At 38.8% G+C, this 23,149-nt stretch overlaps 1 protein-coding gene across 2 annotated transcripts in view; it reads left to right on the top strand.

The window, feature by feature from the left end:
• KCNMB2 (potassium calcium-activated channel subfamily M regulatory beta subunit 2) overlaps nt 1-23,149 on the top strand; it is a 1,871,591-nt gene that overhangs the window by 770,959 nt on the left and 1,077,483 nt on the right. For both annotated transcript variants that reach the window (XM_044070129.1, XM_044070130.1), the window contains exon 2: nt 17,055-17,187. The gene's annotated coding sequence lies outside the window, so the exon portion shown is untranslated. The remainder of the gene's footprint in view (nt 1-17,054; nt 17,188-23,149) is intronic.

Raw genomic sequence — 23,149 nt, 5'->3', positions numbered from 1 at the left:
ATCCATGTGCATGCAAGACGGCCCTTTGCAGCTGCTACGTGTGTGAGCATGCCCAGTACGCCTTTGTGTAGTTGGACACACAGTACATTCCAAACTGCACCCTTATGTGTTTAGAATCCGTGTGCATGCAAGACAGCCCTTTGCAGCTGCTAAGTGTGTGAGCATGCCCAGTACGCCATTGTGTAGTTGGACACACAGTACATTCCAAACTGCACCCTTACGTGTTTAGAATCCGTGTGCATGCAAGACGGCCCTTTGCAGCTGCTGTGTGAGCATGCCCAGTATGCCGTTGTGTAGTTGGACACACAGTACATTCCAAACTGCACCCTTACGTGTTTAGAATCCATGTGCATGCAAGACGGCCCTTTGCAGCTGCTACGTGTGTGAGCATGCCCAGTACGCCGTTGTGTAGTTGGACACACAGTACATTCCAAACTGCACCCTTATGTGTTTAGAATCTGTGTGCATGCAAGACAGCCCTTTGCAACTGCTAAGTGTGTGAGCATGCCCAGTACGTCGTTGTGTAGTTGGACACACAGTACATTCCAAACTGCGCCCTTACATTTTTAGAATCCGTGTGCATGCAAGATGGCCCTTTGCAACTGCTAAGTGTGTGAGCATGCTCAGTACGCCGTTGTGTAGCTGGCCACACAGTACATTCCAAACTGCGCCCTTACATGTTTAGAATCTGTGTGCATGCAAGACGGCCCTTTGCAACTGCTAAGTGTGTGAGCATGCCCAGTACGCCATTGTGTAGTTGGACACACAGTACATTCCAAACTGTGCCCTTACATGTTTAGAATCCGTGTGCATGCAAGACGGCCCTTTGCAACTGCTAAGTGTGTGAGCATGCCCAGTACGCCGTTGTGTAGATGGACACACAGTACATTCCCAACAGACATGTGATACTAAGCATGTGGGCATGGCCAGTGACACCTTGTGTCGGTGATGTGCCCCTGTGTATGGGCATGGCCATTGACATCCTGTATAGTGATGGTGGACATGCAGGCAACAGATGTCCATTTTCAACGTCATGATGGATGCCTACATTGAACACACTGGTTGACTGTCTTGCAGGGTGTACTGTCTGTGGCGCGTCCCATATCTATGTAGTGGTGTTGTAGTGCTCCATAGATATTTAGTTGCCCCGATCACACCACTGCCATGTGTTTGTCTACGTCTACCTTGGGACAGTAATATGCTTTCAGACTGCTCACTCTCTATACATTCCCTATCGGTGTCCTTGCCTTTGCGGATGATGTCACCCACCTAGAAGTATGCCTCTGGGAGTGCTGTGTTCAGTAGTCTCGGTAGCGCATTCTTTAAATGTGTAATGCTGTAGTGTGATAAGGTAGTTAGGTGTATGTTCGACTCCCAGCCCTGCCAAGTGTGTGTGTGTGTGTGTGTGTGTGTGTGTGTGTGTGTGTGTGTGTGTGTGTATGTGTGTGTGTTTCCATCTGCCTGGGGACACAGTAATGCTTTTAGATGCCTCACACCACATACATTCCCTATCGGCGTCTTTGCCTTTGCAGATGATGTCACCCACCTAGAAGTATGCCTTTGGGAGGGCTGTGTTCAGTAATCTCTGTAGCGCATTCTGTAAATGTGTAATGCTGTAGTGTGATAAGGTAGTTAGGTGTATGTTCGACTCCCAGCCCTGCCAAGTGTGTGCCTCTGTGTCTGTGTCTGTGTGTGTTTCCAGCTGCCTGGGGACACAGTAATGCTTTTAGATGCCTCACACCACATACATTCCCTATCGGCGTCTTTGCCTTTGTGGATGATGTCACCCACCTAGAAGTATGTCTCTGGGAGCGCTGTGATCAGTAATCTTGGTAGCGCGTTCTGTCAATGCGTAATGCTGTAGTGTGATAAGGTAGTTAGGTCTGTGTTCTAATCCCAATCCTGCCACGTGTGTGTGTGTGTGTGTGTGTGTGTGAGTGTGTGTATGTGTGTGTGTTTCCCGCTGCATGACAACAGTACATTGCTTTTACACTATTCACTCTCCATAGAATCCGTACTGTGTCTTTGCCTTTGATGCTGATGCCAGCAAGCTAAACGTATGCCTGTGTGAATGCTGTGATCTAGTAATCACGGTAGCGCATTCTGTACATGCGTAATGCTGTAGTGTGATAAGGTAGTTAGGTCTGTGTTCTGATCCCAACCCTGCCAAGTGTGTGTGTGTGTATGTGTGTGTGTGTGTGTGTGTGTGTGTGTGTGTGTGTGTGTGTGTATATATATATATATATATATATATATATATATATATATATATATATATATGTAATGTAGATAGATATAGATATGTAAGTGGATATTAGCACTATTGAATGTGCTGCATTATCTGTACGCGATCACCTTTGATGTATGTAAATCTGCTATGGCTCTGTGATAGTGCACATACTGTGTGCTATAGTGATCCTGGGTTATAGTTGTGTAGTGACCAGTTATTTTGTTGCTGGGTATTACAAGGGACATTGAAAACAATGATAGTACAGCACCTTTAAACAGTCGTGTGCACATCTCAGCAACAGTCAGCAGTGATTATTAATTTGGAGGATGAGTATGGCTCATATAACTATGTATTAACTGACAATACTATGCAAATTAGGTTAACATTACTGACTCCCGTTTATCCACAGGTTGTGATACAGATCCCAAGAATCTATGTGTATACATTGACAGGTGCAGGACTGGAATATTGTTGAATGCATGGAGGGGTGTCCATGGCCAGTAATGGCGATCTGTACAGCCTGGCAGGTACAGTCTGTGACCATCAATGTAGTACAGTTTACAGCACTGTTAATTCTGAAGATTTATTATCCATCCATGTGCCATTTGACTGACGTATGTAGTATTGGCAGCATGTGTTTCAGAGTGTGCAGTACGTGTGTGATGTGTGTAGTACAGATTTATACATGCTTACAAACACGTACACTGGCTTACATGACATTACACAGGCTTCAACATTCTTACACTAGCTTACTCGTTCTTCAACATGGACACACGGGCTGACACGCACGCACACATGCTTACTCAGGCTTACAGACACACACAGGCACGAACACACTGTAAGCAGGTTTGCAAGACACTTCAGTGATATCCATGGTGTACACCATCAGTTTCCTGACTTTACCTAGGATAAATCATAGCACGCCTCTTCCACTGATGAGTAACTGACAGCAAACATGTGACACACTGCTCCGATAAGATTACAGTGTTTTATACATACACACTCATGATGTCACCTATCTTCTACTCTGATAGTCCCCTTACCCTACTCTTACACTGTAGTGGCTTGGCCCATATGGCATGACAAATTGTGATTCACTATCCTCAGCCTCAATTGCATCAGATTGCCTACTAATGCTTGGTTACATCTCTGACAGAGCGCTTCCACACATAGCAACCAGTACTCAGCAGCCATGCTGTCTTCAGCTTGCCATTCACCTGCATGGTGAACTAACTTTTAAATAAAATTACAATTGCTATGTATATTTTAAATATTTTTCTTGTTTTAAAAGCGCAGCGTGTTTTCGCACCTCTGCGCTACACTTAAACACCGGAGATCGGGGGAGGACAAATAGAGTTTTATTAATTTCCAATGGAAATAAATGCCACTGGCCTTATATTTGGCCATTGGCATGCTTCTTCAACTAAATTCATCCTTTATTTGCAGCTGACATTGCTCCGTTTAGCTACTTGCAGAACGTAACTCGGTTAACATCCGAGTACATTTCTGCACATAACTCTACTCTTGCATGGACAGCTTACTGTTTCATGTATCGCAGATTTACATCATTTGCATAGCTTTTGCCTACAAATGGGGTAATTTGCATATCCTAACATTGTCCGTGCAACATTCATTTTAGGGGCTGTCTTACACGCCCCTACAGGATATTGCTGAATAGCTCAGCAGACATCTTGCCTTGCTCTACTCTTACTCTACTCGTACACGCCAGCCAAGGCTCCATGACTCCTGGCCTAAGCTTTGCTGTGTGCTAATATGTCTATTTGTGGAGTATGCATGGCTGTAGGTATGTTTTGACCTGCTACGTCTGACATTTCTACATTGCAGCTCCCACTTTCATCATTTGTAAAGGTGACAGCCCTATAGGTACTATATATACAGCTGTGACATTTATCAAGTCAACACATACCTGCGGTCAATACTAAACTGACTACTTCAGCGCTTTTCATACCTTCAGATTTTTCTTGTAGTAGTATAGTTGATAATACTGTTTCCTATAACATGTATCTCTTTCTGATACAAGATGTATCATTTTATTACACCACTACACACAAGAAGAAATCACAGGCCAGATGCCATTACATTCCTTTTGCAGGACACACCTGCCCAGAGTGTTGTGTTCCTCACAAAAGCCAACAGGTGCTAATCAAAACATATAATGCTATCATCTACCTTATGTGTTCACCAGTATTTGCGCTTTCCGTCAGTGGCAGAACTCACATGCGAGTGTGGGAGACTGAACACTGTATCTGAGACACTGCATAACACCCTGAGGGACACATTTATTTTGTTTCTATTAACCTTCCACATTGACTATCACAGGGCATAAGTATTCATTCACATTTATCGAGGTACATGCTTTTGACTTATACATGTTTTGTCATTTCTCATCACATCTTTCTTCACACCTGTCCTCCTGATATCACTAGTTCTGTACATTTATTTAGGACAGGGTTACCTTCATACCTCTCAACTTTACACATTTTGGGTAAATGTCCCGAACTTAGACTTATAATTTTGTTCCTTTTTTCATAATATTGTGCCTATCTGGTAAATTAGTGGCAAGTCATTAAGGACTGTGAGGTTAGATAATAATGACAGACATTAGTATTTTATAATTAATAACCCTCAAAACATTCATACTAATGAATTATCCATTATTCTATCAACGTTCTAACGTTGTCAGAGGAATATTTAAAATAGTCCCTATATGTACTTATTTTAATATGCCTTTGTCCAGATGTCTTACTCTGAAAGGTTGAGAGGTATGGTTACCATCTTATTCGTACGCATGTACGTCCATGATAATCGCTTAAATGACACTGATATAAGTCCCTATGTCTTCCCCCAATGGTTTACACAATATCCAGTAGATGGGTTCTTCATTTTTGGAAGATATAGGTGTGTGCTATACGCACATAGGAATATTAATCACTCCCATGGGGCGGACCTAATAAATCTGTGCCAACCAACACCTAGGCACCTAGGCCCATTACTGCATACCCATGATTCCCATACCTGACACCCCTCCACAATAGTCATAAGACATATTTAATGTGAGCGATAATAAAGTATGAAGACACTTCTAAGCACTATCCACTTTCCGCGTATCGGGACATATGTCATACATTCTGTCAACCCATGTGTTATTACCCTTGCACAAGCTGCTGTTGCATGTACAGCTATATTGTAGCTGCGGATGTAACTTTCTTTGCTTCGATCATTACAGGACGGTGCCTGTAGTGGACCAATTGTTGGGGTCCTGCAAAGGACACCTATATCCATGTTTAAAGAGTAGAACTTGCAGATTTGGCACACTGGTACTTTCCAGGCAATGGTTTGGAAAGCAGCAGTGTATTTTTCATAGATTCATAGATTCATAGATTAGTACTAAGCTAAGTGCCCTTGCGAGCCATTTTAAGCCTAGCCAATTTTCCCTTGTGAGACTCAAACCCTGCACCTTGTGTTTGCAAGGCAAACACCTTAACCATTAGGCCACCCTCCCAACCCCTTCTTGCATGTCTGTATGTCTATCCGTAATAGCTATGATGTAACCTATTTATGTACATGTGTTATATCTACAAGGACATATGTTTATATGTTTGTTATGTATATATCAATTAATGTATTGTGTGTGCATATATATATATATATATATATATATATATATATATATATATATATGTCTGTACATTCTTTATTTCATATATTTATTTAGTTTAAGTCTGTGGATATATATCTATACACAAATATATATATCCATATATAGATATATAAATAAATGTGTAGAAAACAGCATTCATTTGCTATGCTGTGAGCGGATTACACACGTGCAGGTGCACTTGCATATCCTTATTGTGGGTTACATATGTTTACTAAGTCTTTGTGCTTACGTGGGCTTTATTAATTGTGACGGTACCAGTAAAATATCTGTAATCTGGTTAATGGACATATGCGAAACACACATTCACCTTTACATATTTAAATGTTTTAACAGCACAGACACATTCATTACACTTTAAACTTATATGTGCTGTAGTCGTAGTTGACCCGGGACTGCATTCACGTTGGCCGGATGCTGTAACCACTATACTATTGGTGTTCTGACTCATTTATATGCATATCCATAGTACATAGCTACATTAACATACTCCTCACCACTTCACTTAAAACACAGGCATCCATTCTCCTGCTGGGAAAAATGCGGTACTACATATGACGCATTCTCTATTCCCTACTGCTCTGGACCCAAGGTGCATATTTAATCACTCCAAGGATATGCAGAACTCCAAGGCTTATAGTCCTGGCACATACAAGTCTTTGATTGTCAGGGTATTCATGTGGTGATCTGGGTTTAGGCTTGTCCGCCTGGTGAATGGAACTGCCCTGACCGAGTTCAAATGTCAGACAAAGCACATGGACAGAATTTGTCCATTTTATAGATTTTTACCTGTGTTTACAGACACAGGTGTTTCGGCACCTGTCAGCAGCTTTTTATGTTGGCAATACATAATATGGGTAGGGGTGGTTACAATACATAATCCACGGTGAGGGGTGTTCCCATTCACATTTGACTATTTCCTGTATGCATTCATATGAGGATTATTATTTTGGACATGAATTAACTACAGGTATGCAGTAGTACAGTAAACAAATGTGAAGGTTTGTTACTGTAAACATGTACGGACCTCTGTAATACACTGTTGTTTTCTGGCAAATCAGTAGCTAATCATTAAAGACTGAAGTCAGAATATAATGACAGACAGTTGAGTTTCAGACTTCATACTCTTCAGGAAATTAATGCCAATGTACAAACTGTTATTCTATCAACTTTCTAAGTTTCTAAGAGCAATCTTTACAAATTGTCCCTACTTTTGGGCCTTTGTCCCATTTTTATTCACGGCTTTGTCCAGATATCTTGCTCTCAGAGGTTGACAGGTATGGTCGGTCACACCTACACACACATTAATTGTCCCTCACACAGTAGATCAGGGTTATCCTGTTTACGTCAGTGCCTTCATCACCCTTATACCATTTGCCACTATGTGAATGTGTGCAATATATTCTCCCGCTTATTCGTGTTGGGACACGTGCGTCACAGGAAGGTGTTTGATCCTGGGTAGTAGGTTATGCATGACCACTTAGGGCTGGACAGTGTCATGCACTTCTAATGCACATTCCAACTTCTGTCCAGATATCTACAGGACTGGACTTCGTGTCTTCCGTTCTAATGTTTACACAGGTTACGTATCCCATGAGGGATATCCAAAAATTGGACCGATCCACAAGAAGAGGAATACCGAACATCTTTTTGGAGTTACAAAAATGTGCTGAGGTCTTTACTTGCAAGGGATACATAGTGTGCAATCCTGCAACCGCCTAGGGTGACACTACCTACTACATATGCATAGTGGTCACTATGTGTAGCTGTGGCTGCACCAAACCAGTAGGCCAAGTACAGCTGGATTTGGTGGACGTTCAGGTACGGGAGTGGGTTGTGTGATGTGGAGGGGATGCTGGGTAGTCCATTATGCATTCAGGTGTGTTGCATTTGTTATGGCCAGTTCCATCCAGGTGTGTTGCATTTGTTATGGCCAGTTCCATCAGGACCAATCTGTGGGTATGTGCCGGTGACATATCTATACATTTGTATCGCACATTTCAATATTCATATGTTTGTGGGATTGTGTTCTACAGTATGGCCTGTCTGCTTGTATTGCAGCTGTTTATACATGTGTTTGTGTTTCTTTCAGCTTCACCCGCTGCTCCCTCATACACCTCCGGTTCACCTATTCTGCATACGACACAGTATCGTCTTGGAGGATTGTACCATTACCCATCCACTCCACACACACAGATTCCTCACACCCCATACATCACTGCTTTGGTTGTTGGCCCATGACACGGCCAGAGTAACACATTGAATACCCTACATGTGTCAGGTACCTGTATGGTTGTGTGGACTACCCTGCCATGTTTGCTTTCCACATGCTATACCTCACGCACATAGGTACACACCCATACTTAACTTTCATTACATGGTTGGTATACCCGGATACTACCCATTCGACTGTGACACATCCTAACAAGTACATCTTGTACTGCTGACTTCTGGATTTTGGCAGCCTGTTGTACTCATTGGTTGGATGCCACCTTTTCCTATGTCCAGGATGGGATATATTCCATACACATATCCGACTGTAGTGGACAACTCCTTCCCACAGTCGACGGTAGGGTTGCCACCTTTTCAACTGGCCAAAGTGGGACATTTTTGGTGCAAACATCACATTTTACAGGCCGACACATACCCATGGTCAGTACACAGGATAGAACTTAAGATGCTTGCCTATATAAATGCTTATTCTTGTAGCATTTTAGTTGCTTATTCTGTTTCTTATAACATTTATGTAATTTAGATACAGAAAACCTATTTAATGCAACTATTACATAATGTATAGGGAATAAGTTTGTCCTATAATCTCAGGACATTTGCCATTTTTACAAGTTTTTGTCAGGACACAACTGCCCAAAGAGGGACTGTCGCTCGCAAAGTGGGACAGGTGGTAATCCTAGTCGACGGTATGGATAATATTGTTCCTTTCAGCCTACATGTGTCCTTATTGTTGTAGCTGTTTATATGCTCCATCTGTTTTGTTTACATGCTTATTCTATTTCATATCACATTTGGTATGTGAAATATGGACATACCTTTTGTATGCGACTGTTACATGCCTTGTGGGATATGTTTCGGACATACGGTCACTAGATATCTACATTTCTCGTGTATTTTGTTATGGACACATCTGCCCAGCTGTGTACCCTCCCTCACATTATGGGTCAACTGGTGACCCTCACCATTGGGCTTGACATACCTACCAGCGGCTTGCTAACATATGATGCGTTTCACTTCCACTTGGTATGGCTATCTACACTGCGTTGGTCTACGGTCACACGGTCTTCCATGTCATTTGTTTGCGGGATAGGGACCCATTATTCCCTACCGTGCATTTGTGTTTGCTTCTTCACTTTGTGTTCGCAGGTACTTTCTTGCATGCTTTGGATACGTTTCAGTATCCACGGACACTGACAGATGTGATTACTATCTTACAACTTGTTATATGCAAGCATTTTAGGTTGCACGTCGACAGCTGCCATTTCCACGCCTCCGTGCGGTACTTCGACATGCCCTATGCACTCAAGATCCTTTCCTGTGCATGTGGCTGTGTTGACAGCGCGCCTTCATTAATATGCATTTGGCACTACTGCGCCATCTTCACACCGCGCTGTCGGCGTAAGCCTACCGCCATACTTGCGCTGAGCTTCATGAATCCTGGGGTTTATTTGTAGATGAAACAATGAAATATAAAGTTGTTTGCTAGCAGCAGCCTCTTCATTAGTTACAGATCTCTTTAATGTGAAATTATTCAGATGCCTTTTTCTTCTGCAAAGATTGTGCATATTTACTGATACTAGTGGATTGTAGAAGATTGAGTAGACTTTTATGATGGAAATCTTCTTAATTGGGCAGTTTTGTCATTATTGGTGGATGCATTTTGTTTCATTGTTTACTGGAAAAATGTTCAAAACAATAAATTTAAAACACCATCTAACAACTGTACTGTATTATACAAGGAATATAATTTAATACAATCTTGAACATGCATTAAAAAACACATGTATGTTTCATGTGCAAAGGGCCTATGATTTGAAAACAGTCCAAAGGTAATCCTTATCTGCCACTGGCCAGATGTATTTTCTTTGAATGTGGGTTTCAATGCTGTTATAATAAATGTGAGTTTCAAGGGCAGAAAAGTTTTAATGCTAAGTCTATTTTATTATGAGACTGCATTGCTTTGTTTAGCAGATGTCAATTAGTGTTTGTGCTGTAAAATGTAAAATAAAATGTTTAAATAAAATCCAAATCATCATAGAAGTAAAGCAATATGCACATTACAGTGTTTATGGTAAATGGGGCGAAATAGCCAAGTCACTAAATAATGACATACATTGTTTCAGACTTCATACCCTTCAAAAAATGTATGCTAAAGCAAAACCTGTTATTCCATTAACTACCTAAGTTTATGCAAGAGCAACTTTTTATACAAGAGCAATTTTTAGTACTGTTTGTATACTCCCCCAATATATTTGTCCTTGTCCAGATTTCCTGCATTAAGAGGTTGAGAGGTAAGCACAAATAAATCTCTTTATAGAATTAGATATATCCAAACCTCTCAACTGTCCCTGATTTTGCCTCAAAATGTTGCTCTCCTTCTAATAATCCCTTGACAGAATGGCAATTTTGGAAGAAAACGTGGAGGGTTTACAATTAATAAATAATTGTAATGATCAGAGTTATAAATGACTTTTATTTCAGAAATGCATGTAGATTATCTATTTTGTCAGCTGCTCAAGTTGACAGTACTAATATTAAAAAAGTGTCCCTTCTTTGACAGGTTCCCAGTTGTATTGTGTGGCTATTTTATATTTTTGCATCACATTTTTGTCTGTTGTTCATAAAATTGTGATTTTCTGGCAAATTAGTGGCAAATCATAAAAGATTGAAGTTAGAAAATAATTACATTTGAGTTTCAGATTTCATACCCTTCAGAAAATTCTACCATTGTATTATCTTTCTAAGTTTATAAGAGCAATATTTACAATTTGTCCTTATTTTTGGTTCTTTGTCCCACTTCTATTTATGGTTTTGTCTAGATCTCTTCCTCTGAGGTTGAGAGGTATGACAAATGTGTCAGGGCCATCACCATCAGCCAGAGATATTTCAAATTGTGACATACTTGTTGTACCCCATTCCCCCATGTAGTGACTCTGGATGTCCAAGCAAGGCAAGGAGCAGTTATGCAGTGTACATGTGCAGAGTATCCCCCCATCCAGGCTAGACACAAGTGTTACAGTGGCTTTTCATCTGTCAATGATGTTGCAGAATGTTCTGGTTTTCTCTCATATTTTTATACTGCTGATTTATGCTTCTTATTATTCAGAAAATGCATGTTGTTGCAGTGCCTGTTGCTCTGTGATTAAGTAGCAATGTTTTAAAGACCATCAGATAAGCTTTTATGAGATTGTAAGATGCAAGTAAGCTTTAATAGGCATACTGTTAAAGAATTACGAACATTGAAAGCCTTTTTGTTGTTGCCATGCAGAGAATATTTGCATTACTAGATAATGTATAAGCCTTAAATATTGAAATGCATATGACAGTATTTGTAATAAAGGACAATATTACAATATTTTCAGAAGCTCATTACATTTGTTGGAGACTTGCAGTCATCTTTGCAGGCTTTACATGTAAACTAAACATATCATGTTTGGTCCATAACCTGTGCAGTAATCCCTTAAGTAATTTATCTTCAGCTTGTTTTTTGTTTGCTGTTCATTTTTTACTTTGATCATGTTTTTCCCATGAAACAAGTAGATAGTTGTTGTCATGCAGCAGGTCGTTTTTGGATATGAAACATTTTTACAAGTGGGGGTATCACAGAGATTGCTAGTTTCAGCATGTTATTTTGTACTTTTATAAAGCTGAATATAAATTATATTTAGAACTGCAGTGCAAGGAGAAGTGGTTTGAGCTGAGTGCTGCTTGCTTTTTTATACTTGATTTTGACTGGCATTCCAGTAATCTATTTAAAAAGTAATTTATTTTTTCATGCCTCACAACCTTTTTTATTTCCATCTAGATATTAAGTAAACTGTCATGGCTTCATTGGACTCTCATAATGATGTTTTGGCACCCAGGGTAGCGTATTTAATTAAAGTCCCAGTTTTTGTGATTTTGAGCATAGCTCCACCCCTTTCTAGCTGACCACACCCCTTCCCATTGGCTCCATCCCACCCATTCAGTTGTCTCCTGCAGTCCCCTTTGATTTGAAGTCACCAGCCACCACTGAGAGCAGGAGTTCAGTTTCATATTACAGCATCAAGTGTTACTAATATTTTTCAACTGAGGTGAACTAGACAATCTGCTATGAAAATGATGGGTTTCATGAATATTTTTCTTTTATTCTGTTTAAAGTCAGAGTCAGTTAGAAGACAATAAATACATTATTTTGTCATCTGAAACAGTGTTGTTTAAGAAGGGTATAAGCTGGTTGGTGACTTGTAAGTTACACACTAACTAGAATAGAGCTGATACAGATGGCTTTGTTAACTGAGTAGCTTTTTGTAAATAGTGGAATAAGTAAAAATGCAAATTTCTCCTGATGACTTCAAGGTCCACAAGAATGTTGTTTCTTCTCTGTCTTTTTTCTGCTTTGCTGAAGGTGTAAACAGTGTGTGATTCTCTCCCTCTCTCTCTCTAAAGATATATATGAAGACAGAGAAACCCCAAAAATTAAACCAGCACACAGAAATGTGCTGCACTGCGTTATTAGAAAAAAATAGATAAACATCCGCATACCATGGTTTTACCTTCCAGCTTTTTCAGTATGTATCAGGAAGGCAACATGTCCCACAGTTTAAATATCACAAGTTCTGATAACATAACCTACATGAAAGAAATGTATTCACCCAATAAACAACTAAACTAATACATGCACTTTGAATATTTGTGGAATTCATGACAAAGCAAAATTAAATTCATTATAAAACATAGCCACTGGGGATGCACAAGCCAGTGCATTTCTTAGTGCCGGTCCCAAGCCCTGATAAATGAGGAGGGTTGCATCAGGAAGGGCATCCGGCATAAAACTTCGCCAAATAATTCATGGGGACACCAGTAAATATTTCCATACTGGATCGGTCGAGCCCCGGGTTAACAACGACCGCCACCAGTACTGTTAGCCTACAGGGTGCTGGCAGAAATTGGGCTACTGTTGGCCAAAGGAGGAGAAGAGGCAGAAGGCATGGCCGAAGGCAGGAGGAGAGGAGAAAGGCTAGGACTGTGGTAGTGAGGGTTGGAACTTTGAATGTCGGCAGTATGACTGGTATAGGGAGAGAGCTAGCTGATATGATGGACAGAAAGAAGAGTGGGGTATTGTGTGTGCAAGAGACCAGATGGAAGGGGAGTAAGGCTAGGTGTATCGGAAGTGGGTTCAAATTGTTTTATCATGGTGTGGATAGAAGGAGAAATGACGTAGGAGTTATCCTGAAGGAACAGTATGCTAAGAGTGTTTTGGAGGTGAAAAGAGTGTCGGATAGAGTGATGTTTATGAAGTTGGAAATTGATGGTGTAATGATGAATGTTGTTAGTGCATATGCTCCACAAGTTGGGTGTGTGATGGTTGAGAAAGAAAAATTTTGGAGTGAGTTGGATAAAGTGGTGATGACTGTACCCAAGAGTGAGAGAGTGGTGATTGGAGCAGATTTCAATGGGCATGTTGGTGAAGGGAACAGAGGGGATGAGAAAGTGATGGGTAGGTATGGTGTTAAACAAAGGAATGCAGAAGGTCAGATGGTAGTGGATTTTGCGCAAAGCATGGATATGGCTGTGGTGAATACATATTTTAACAAGAGGCAGGAGCATAGGGTGACATACAAGAGTGGAAGAAGATGCACACAGGTGGATTATATCTTATGTAGGAGGGCCAGTTTGAAGGAGATTAGAGACTGTAAAGTGTTGACTGGGGAAAGTGTAGTTAGGCAGCATAGGATGGTGGTTTGTAGGATGAAGTTGGTGATCAAGAAGAGGAGGAGGAGTGTGAGGGCAGCACCAAGGATAAATGGTGTTACTTGAAAAAGGGTAATTGTGAGGTGGAGTTCAGGGATGAGTTAAGACAGGCACTGGGTGGCAGTGAAGAGTTACCAAATAGCTGGGTAACTACAGCAGAGCTAGTAAGTGAGATGGCTAGAAAGGTGCTTGATATGACATCTGGACAGAGGAAGGACGACAAGGAGACATGGTGGTGGAATGAGGAAGTACAGGAGAGTATACAAAGAAAGAGGTTGGCAAAGAAGAAGTGGGATTGTCAGAGAGATGAAGAAAGTAGACAGGAGTATAAGGAGATGAGGTGCATGGCAAAGAGAGAGGTGGCGAAAGCTAAGGATAAGGCATATGAAGAGTTGTATGAAAGGTTGGACACTAAGGAGGGAGAAAAGGACTTGTACCAATTGGCTAGACAGAGGGATCGAGCAAGGAAAGATGTGCAGCAGGTAAAGGTGATAAAGGATAATGAGGGAAACATACTCATAAGCAAGAAGAGTGTGTTGAGGAGATGGAAAGAGTACTTTGAGGGGTTGATGAATGAAGAGAATGAGAGGGAGAGAAGGTTGGATGATGTGGGGATAGTGAGTCATGAAGTACAATGTATTAGCAAGGAGGAAGTAAGGATAGCTATGAAGAGGATGAAGAATGGAAAGGTTGTTGGTCCAGATGACATACCTGTGGAAGCATGGAGGTGTTTAGGTGAAATGGTAGTGGAGTTTTCAACCAGATTGTTTAATGAAATCTTGGAAAGTGAGAGGATGCCTGAGGAATGGAGAAAAAGTGTTTTGGTACCGATTTTTAAGAACAAGGGTGATGTGCAGAGCTGTAGTAACTACAGAGGGATTAAATTGATCAGTCACAGCATGAAGTTATGGGAAAGAGTAGTGGAAGCTAGGTTAAGAAGGGACATGATGATTAGTGATCAGTAGTATGGTTTCATGCCAGGAAACAGCACTACAGATGTGATGTTTGCTCTGAGAGTGTTCATGGAGAAGTACAGAGAAGGTCAGAAGGAGTTGCATTGTGTTTTTGTAGACTTAGAGAAAGTATATGACAGGGTGCCTAGAAACGAGTTGTGGTATTGTATGAGGAAGTCGGGAGTGTCAGAGAAGTATGTAAGAGTGGTACAGGATATGTACGAGGGTAGTGTGACAGCGGTGAGGTCTGCGGTGGGTGTGACGGATGCATTTAAGGTGGAGGTGGTGTTACATCAAGGATCAGGTCTGAGCCCTTTCTTATTTGCAATGGTGATGGACAGGTTGACAGATGAGATCAGACAGGAGTCCCCATGGACTATGATGTTTGCAGATGACATTGTGATCTGTAGTGAGAGTAGGGAACATGTGGAGAAGACCCTGGAGAGATGGAGATATGCTCTAGAGAGAAGAAGAATGAAGGTCCGCAGGGCTAAGACAGAATATATGTGTGTGAATGAGAGGGACGATAGAGCAATGGTGAGGATGCAAGGAGTAGAGATGATGAAGGTGGATGAGTTTAAATACTTGGGGTCAATAGTTCAGAGTAATGGTGAGTGTGGAAGAGAGGTGAAGAAGAGAGTACAGGCAGGATGGAGTGGGTGAAGAAGAGTTGTCAGGAGTGATTTGTGACAGACGAGTACCGGTAAGAATGAAAGGGAATGTCTACAAAAGGGTAGTGAGACCAGCTATGTTATATGGGTTGGAGACAGTGGCATTGACAAAAAGGCAGGAGTTATGAGGATGAAGCTACCAGGTAACAGGAAAAGAGGAAGGCCTAAGATAAGGTTTATGGATGTGGTGAGAGAGGACATGCAGGTGGTTGATGTGACAGAGCAAGATGCAGAGGACAGGAAGAAATGGAAACAGATGATCCGCTGTGGCGACCCCTAATGGGAACAGCCAAAAGAAGATGATGATAAAACATATAGAATCATACATCATTGTGATCACTAAACAATAAATCCAATTTTAACATGCTTCTAAAATCCAGGTATAAACATTATTTCCAAAATGAGTCAATCCCTTTAATACAATGCAAAAGAGGGAAGAAAAAAGATTTTGTTTTAAATGAAGTTGCCCAAGTTGAAACCTGTATTGAAAAAAATATATATAAATTTAGAGAGCCATCTAGTGGCCATAGACCATAATCACCATTTTATGGAGTTGCATTTAAGATATATATCTATATATATATATATATATATATATATATATATATATATATATATACATAGATAGATAGATAGATATAGCTATATGTAGATATATAGATAGATATAGATATAAATAGATAGATATAGATATATGAAATTTATAATAATATATACATATATTACAAACACTAAACTGAATCTAATTAAATAGTATTTAGCCGATGTTGGATAGATAACACATATCTTAAAAAGTCAATTAATTATGATGGCTAAATCTACTGTCCCCACAGAAATGTTTAAAAGGTTAAAACATATACATACTGAGGAGTACAGAAAAGTCTGTGTATATGGCTAATGCAGTTATCTTCATAATTTTTTTGTGTGTGTCATGATCAAATTAAATGTCCCAAATAACCCTTCATAAATATGTAATTTTCTAAGTGTACAAAGACTTAAATGCCTTCATTATAAACCAGGTAAAACATAGACCCTAAGGTAACAATCCAATACCATATTTTTTGTTTTTTGTCAAGCATATTGTGATTTTTCTGTATTAGTAAATAATGTACTTTGTCAATATTAATAAAAGTAAACTAGCCAAAAGAATGGGTAAAAAATGTCAACATAAAGCAGTCCTCTTCCTTTTACAGTTCTCTGCTTCAATGGATTACATATGCTGGCAATGTAAAAGGCACCACATTTGCATACAAATAAATAAATGATTTCTTCATGCTGGTTTATATATTTTTTCATTTTGGACAGAAACCCATTCACAATTTGGAGCCTTTGTGCATCTGTCATCTGTATATATGGGTGGATCTGTGTACAGTATAGTATAGTAGAAATCATAACCTGAAGAACAGCATCATGAAATTAGAGAAAGAGAGAGAGAGAGAGAGAGAGCACAGTTCAAATTTATGTTGAACCCTTTAATGCATTCTGTTGTAATACATTGTAATTTGCAGGGGACTATACAGATGGGCTAATTTTATGTTTATATTTATATTCTGCAGAATTTGACCGATAATTGGAACAACCTGTTCATCATCATGAGCATAATTACCATGGAGGCACCCAACAGAGCATTTAGCCCCCCAGTTGCTGGAAGCTTAACTGCTAGCAATTAAGAAGCAAACTGTATTGCAGGTAAGATACATTGCTACTATATTAATCAATGTTTACAAAATAGAAATAAAAGCAACTCATTTGATATCATAAACAAAAATATTAAGCAAAAACAAAAAGAAATCACGAGAAGAAATTAAAGTCAAAACTGAGAGATGATCAGTGGCTGTGATGCAACATTTATCTTGAAACGTGTTATTAAATACATTGTTGTCTCACCTGCATGCAAACTTCTCGACTGAGAGAGAAGATTGCCTCTTGTCCCCATGCAATGATCAGAAAAATTCAGTGTATTTCATCACCTGGTGAGAGGTCAGAATTCTCACCACCTCCACTTTCTCATAGGTTATAGAGCACTGCAGTATTCCTACAGTGGTTATTCTCTGTAATTCTTCCAGTGATCCCACATAGACTGGTACCTCTATGGAAGAAAAAAAAAACAGAAACTAAGAATGCACTGGGATGAAAAACAAAGGACCCACTTGGTGGCAGGTAAAGCCTATAAGAGCAAAAAATGCCTACAGTCAGGCTGTACCATTATAAAGGGAGATGAGGATAACAATAAACAGGAAGTCATATCACCGGCTTGATTTGTAACCAGATATGATAGGCAATGCATTTTTAATAGGATTGTGGTGCTTTTTTGTGTGAGATACTTAAAATTTTCCACATATTGCTAAATGTAATAGTTACCAAACATGTTGCAAAATATATCTGGCAAGATTGCAGTAACCATCAAATTAAATGGTCATTGTCTTTAGTCACATAATCAAGCATTGCCTATTTGTCATATTTCAGAGATTAAAGTGTTTAGCATTATGTGATCCATAAATTGAAGTTGCATCTTGTACAGAGCAAAGGGTTTGGCTGCACTGGAAACAGAAAATCCACTTTAAGGTATACAAGCCTTTTTGCTATAATGGTTTGCTATATTTAAATTATGTAAAGAAAAGCATGAGAAAACAACAAAAACACCCATGTTTACATTAGGGAAGCAGATAAATTAATACTTCCATGCATTCTAATGAGGAAGAAAGGAAAGTTAGCTTCCCCAGTCAGTAGTAGCAAACATGCCGAAGGCATCAATCCCTCTCATTTCACAGAAGTCACCATTCTAAAAAAAATCCAAAAAAACTAGAAATAGCAAGACAGTGAGGCCTGATAGGATGCACCAAAAAAGTGCATGAGGGCATATGAGAGAAGTGGAATTATAGCTCACAGTAATTTAACCAAATTATGAGATGGATAAAGGATGAGGTCTATGATTCCTGGAAAAGGTTAGATGTGAGAGCCTTTCCAGAAGACAAAGTATACAAACCACTAGCATGTATATTTATCTAAACTGTAAGGAAAGTGATACAGTCATTCCTGAACAAAAATATTCTAGAATATCAAGAAGTCATTGAAACATATAACTAAATACAGCATGCAGTCACAGGAACAAGGTCATGTTAGATAAATATAACAGAGTATTCTAACTGGGTAACTGGAATGGTTGATAAGAAAGGGTAAGTGGGCATGAAAATGAGTGTCACTCTACAGAAAAACAATGCCATCTGTTTTTTTTAGAAAATAATAAATGGTAGTAAAAGAGTGAGCCGTGAGCTGATCGTTCACCAATCTATGCTGTACTTGTGGTGTTTTAGTAGGTCTATTCCTTTCCTTAATACACTTGCTTTCAAACTTTTACATGAATTATACTGTTTCTGTGCTTTTCAACAAACTGACCATCAAATGTCATCCCTACTCCTTTCATAACTCTGTCAACATGCAATTGCACAGGTTTCCCCTTTATTGTTGTTCCTTTTAAGATCCTTTTCCAAACTTGCTCCAGTTTGGACAACTAAAAGATTACTCCACTCAAGAGGCTTATTTAGGACACATTTATTTAAAAGGTTAAGTCCTGTCATCATAATTACTGCATACAATAGTATTTCATTAGAAGAAATTGTACCCCTTACTAGACTCACTTTCATAATACAACCTTAATCATGTGAAGCATTCCATCAGAATTAATATAACTAATATAAATCATTCCACAGACATAGTAATAAATATAAATACCATTAAAGAATGTATTTTGAGTAGAAAAAGTTTCATTACTCTATAGTATTTATAAAAAAGCCATTCTTATTAATGTAAATCTATGTCTATAAAGCATTCCATTTAAAAAAAAAAAAAATTTAAAAAGCAATCCACATGGTCATAATCTCCAAGAAAGCTTAGTAGTCAACGGCAGAATTAATATCAATAGTTAATGAATTCTGTCAAAAAATTGTTTAACAAAAACAACATATTTCAATATAAACTGTAAAATGTATCCTGACTTATAAACGCAAAAAGTTATTGATCAAAAGTTTCTAAATAATAATCGTTAAGCACTGGAGGCACTACAACGTTAAATCTTAGCTGTAACGCCAGCTCTTTACGTTCTATTTTAGATTCAGTCTGCCTCCTATTTGGTCTTTGGAGACCTGTTTAAATGGATTTATATCATGTTATCGAAAGATGAAAATACGAATGCTATTTCATCGAACCTAAAATATCTAAACCACATAATATGGAACATTCAGAACAGCGAATTTTTTCCTTGGGAAAAAATTCACTATTCCGAAACATATACGCACAATACAAGCACACCTAAAAAACTTCAATACACACACACATACACTTATAATCATACAACTAACCCTACGCTAAACTATACAGACACTACTATCTATCCACTTACCTTAACCCAAACCCTAACCCTAAGGTCCGTCATTATCGCACACTCACCTAACCCGTGCCCTAACCCTAACTCACTTAACCCACCCCTAACCCTAATTCACCTAACCCGCGCCCTAACCCTAACTCACTTAACCCACCCCTAACCCTAACTCACCTAACCTGCACCCTAATCCTAACAACCACACAATCACACACTTACCTGAACCCGACCCTTAAATTTCCACCACAGTGCTGAAAATAGCATAGCCACAGAACCGGCCAACTGAATTCTTTCCCTAGGAAAGAATTTGATATTCTGCAGCTTCGCTATTTTTAGCGTTCACTCAAAAGGGGTCGATATTAGAACATTCGAAGTTTTAAAACTTCGATGTTCTGATATAGACCCTTTTAAATACTGTGAACATAAATTTACCATGAATGGAAGAAGTTAGTCTATGCTTATATAGTATAATATTTTCATTAGATTCCCCACGTAAAATGATCTACAAAAGCTACAAATGGCAATGTAAATTAATCCACTACAAGTATAGTTACAACCATTTGTACATGTTATTGGTTAACTACCAAGCTTTCTGCTTCCAAAATATATTTACATTGGTTTCAATGTCTACATCTCCTTGTACCTTTACAAAACAACAAAGATTTCCTGTTTGAACCCATATTTACAAGCATATTTTTAAGTTCTGTCCTTTTCTGTATACAAAACTGGGTTTATCTCTCAGTAATTCATGTAAGTCTTCATAGAACCTAAAATATAAATCAATTTCTGTAAATGACACTCTTAATAGTCACCACATCAGGCTGGTATTTAAATGTCATAGCTCTATTAAAATTATTCTGTGATGCTCCAAAACTCAGCACCGCATTTCTTAACATTAAAATGAGCGTACCTCCTAATGCTAAAGTACAGCTATCAATAACAAGTAAAAACAGTACTCAAAATGAAGTGATGTACAACAATGGCCAATGAAGTACAATTCTCGTGCAAAATAGGTAGTGTGATTGAATGATATAAAACTTATAAAAGTGCAGTATATATATAAAGACTTGCATGAATTTCCAATGCTTCAATTAAATGTACTTACAAGATATCCACGCTGTGAATGCAGTTACACTGTAGCGAAATGATGGTTTCAAGGTGTCCAGTCTTTCAAGTCTGATATACAAAGTATCCACACTGAAGATGTAGTAGCTACTGCAAAACTATAGCAAACTGTAATTACAACTTAACCAATCAAACAGTTCAAACAGGTCAAATAAGAGCTTCTAGCTTTAGTGGCAGTTAAAATCCTTTTATTGTAGAAAAAAATATTAAAATCTTCATGTCGAGTTAAAATCTTGGTATAGAATAAAACAGTCCCTCTGTGTTCCAAATGATAAGTGCTTTCAGTATCTTCTTCAGATCGTAGAGACTGGGACTGGAAGTTCCTTTGAAGAAGATACCGAAAGCGCTTATCGTTTGGAACACAGAGGGACTATTTTATTCTATACCAAGATTTTAACTCGACATGAAGATTTTAATACTCTGCCTAAGGATAGCTCTCTTTTTATTTTATCTAATAAATCCAAAAGATAACATAATTCAATAAACATATTGATTAGTTTATCATACCCCTTCGGTTACTCATCTTCTCTCCTTAAAGGTTTGTCTCCAGTCTTACAAACTGTCCCTTCACCAAACGTATCTCAGAAGGTTAATTCCAATGGAATGACTTAGTGTGATTAAGCCAACAGTGGAAATAGCATAATAAATTGACAATATAATATTAAAAAAAAAACTGCCTATGTGACCCTTAAGAGTATCCCACCCTCTACAGATCCTAGAGACAGATCAGCCAGTCACAGATGGATAAGGACATTTTGAGATATCCAGGCAAAATGAACATTATCTTCAGATGCCAGAGACAGCAAAGGAGGAATCAGGGGAGGACAGAAGATTTTTAGAGTCTGCAATTATTTCATGATTGTATGCAAAAGAGAAAAACAATTCTAATGTGTTGAATTATAATACATGTGAAATAACTTGGGTTACCTTCATTTGATCGACAGCTCATTTGACTGACAACTAGCACTTCAGTACACTTTAAGGCAAATAACAGGGATTTGTCCCCTTCCCCAATGTAGTGCGACCCTGGAGTTGGAATATATAGTTAGGGGAGATGGGGGAGCAGCCCCCTACATTGGGGGTGAGGGGGGCAATGCCTCCGACCTATTTTGGTTTAAATTCTGTACTTTTTGTGTTATTTTCTTCTTTAAAATGAAACTAGGTAGGGGGCTTTGCCCCCCACCCCCCTAACTATATATATCAACTCCAGGGTCGCACTACATTGGGGAAGGGGACAAATCCCTGTTATTTGCCTTAAAGTATACTGAAGTACTAACTGTCAGTCAAATGAGTTGTCAGTCAAATGGGTTTCAGTCAAATGAAATTTTGATCAAATGAAGGTAACCCAAAATAACTTACAGTCATTTTAAATTGTTTGAAAGAAGAAGTCTTGTGTTCCAACAGTTGTAATAATTTGCCTGTCACCTTGATCGAGCCAAGGTTATTTACTAGAAAATTAAATGTAATTTTGAACAAAACTAAAAAAAATATTCTAAATCTATTAACGCATGGGGGTACATGAAAAAGAGTATATTTAAGCTGTCACCGTACCCCCTTATTCAGTTGTTTGAAAATACCTATAAAACGATATTGATTATGCTAAGTACAGTAGAAAAATATGTTAAAATAATTTTACAAGTGATGAGAAAGTTTTTCTTAACTCACTGGCTAATGATCTTACAATTCACACAATGAAATCAGACAAGAGTGGAGATTACTCATGCTTACCATAATGGTGGATGTTTGAATAATGAGTGCTGCAGTAGCCTTAGCCATATGGCTTATATCCTGTCAAGGATACAACAGCTGGACAGCTTCAAACTGATTATTCAAGTAGGGTGTTAAATATATTACATGTCACAAATAAATACATGCAAGTGTCATAGAATAAAATGTGTTGCATATATCACCATTGATTTATACTTGAAAATGTTGTTATTGCAGGGTAGTGTATCTTTCTGATAATCCTGTAATTCAAATAATATTTGCTATCTCAAAAGTTCACAAATATATTAATTGTTGTAGCACACGGTTGTTAAACTCATCCCTTGACAAAAATTGTTGAGAGGACACTTAAACCATTCCTAAATGAATATTCACATATACAGAGAGATTCCTGGGATTCCGTAGGTTGTTTGAAAACTGATG

The sequence above is a fragment of the Protopterus annectens genome, chromosome 4.part1 (assembly GCF_019279795.1).
Source record: "Protopterus annectens isolate FY-2018-M chromosome 4.part1, PAN1.0, whole genome shotgun sequence".
NCBI classification, from domain to species: Eukaryota; Metazoa; Chordata; order Ceratodontiformes; family Protopteridae; genus Protopterus; species Protopterus annectens.
Note: the sequence above shows the minus strand (reverse complement) of the source record. Positions and strands in the feature narration are given on the sequence as shown.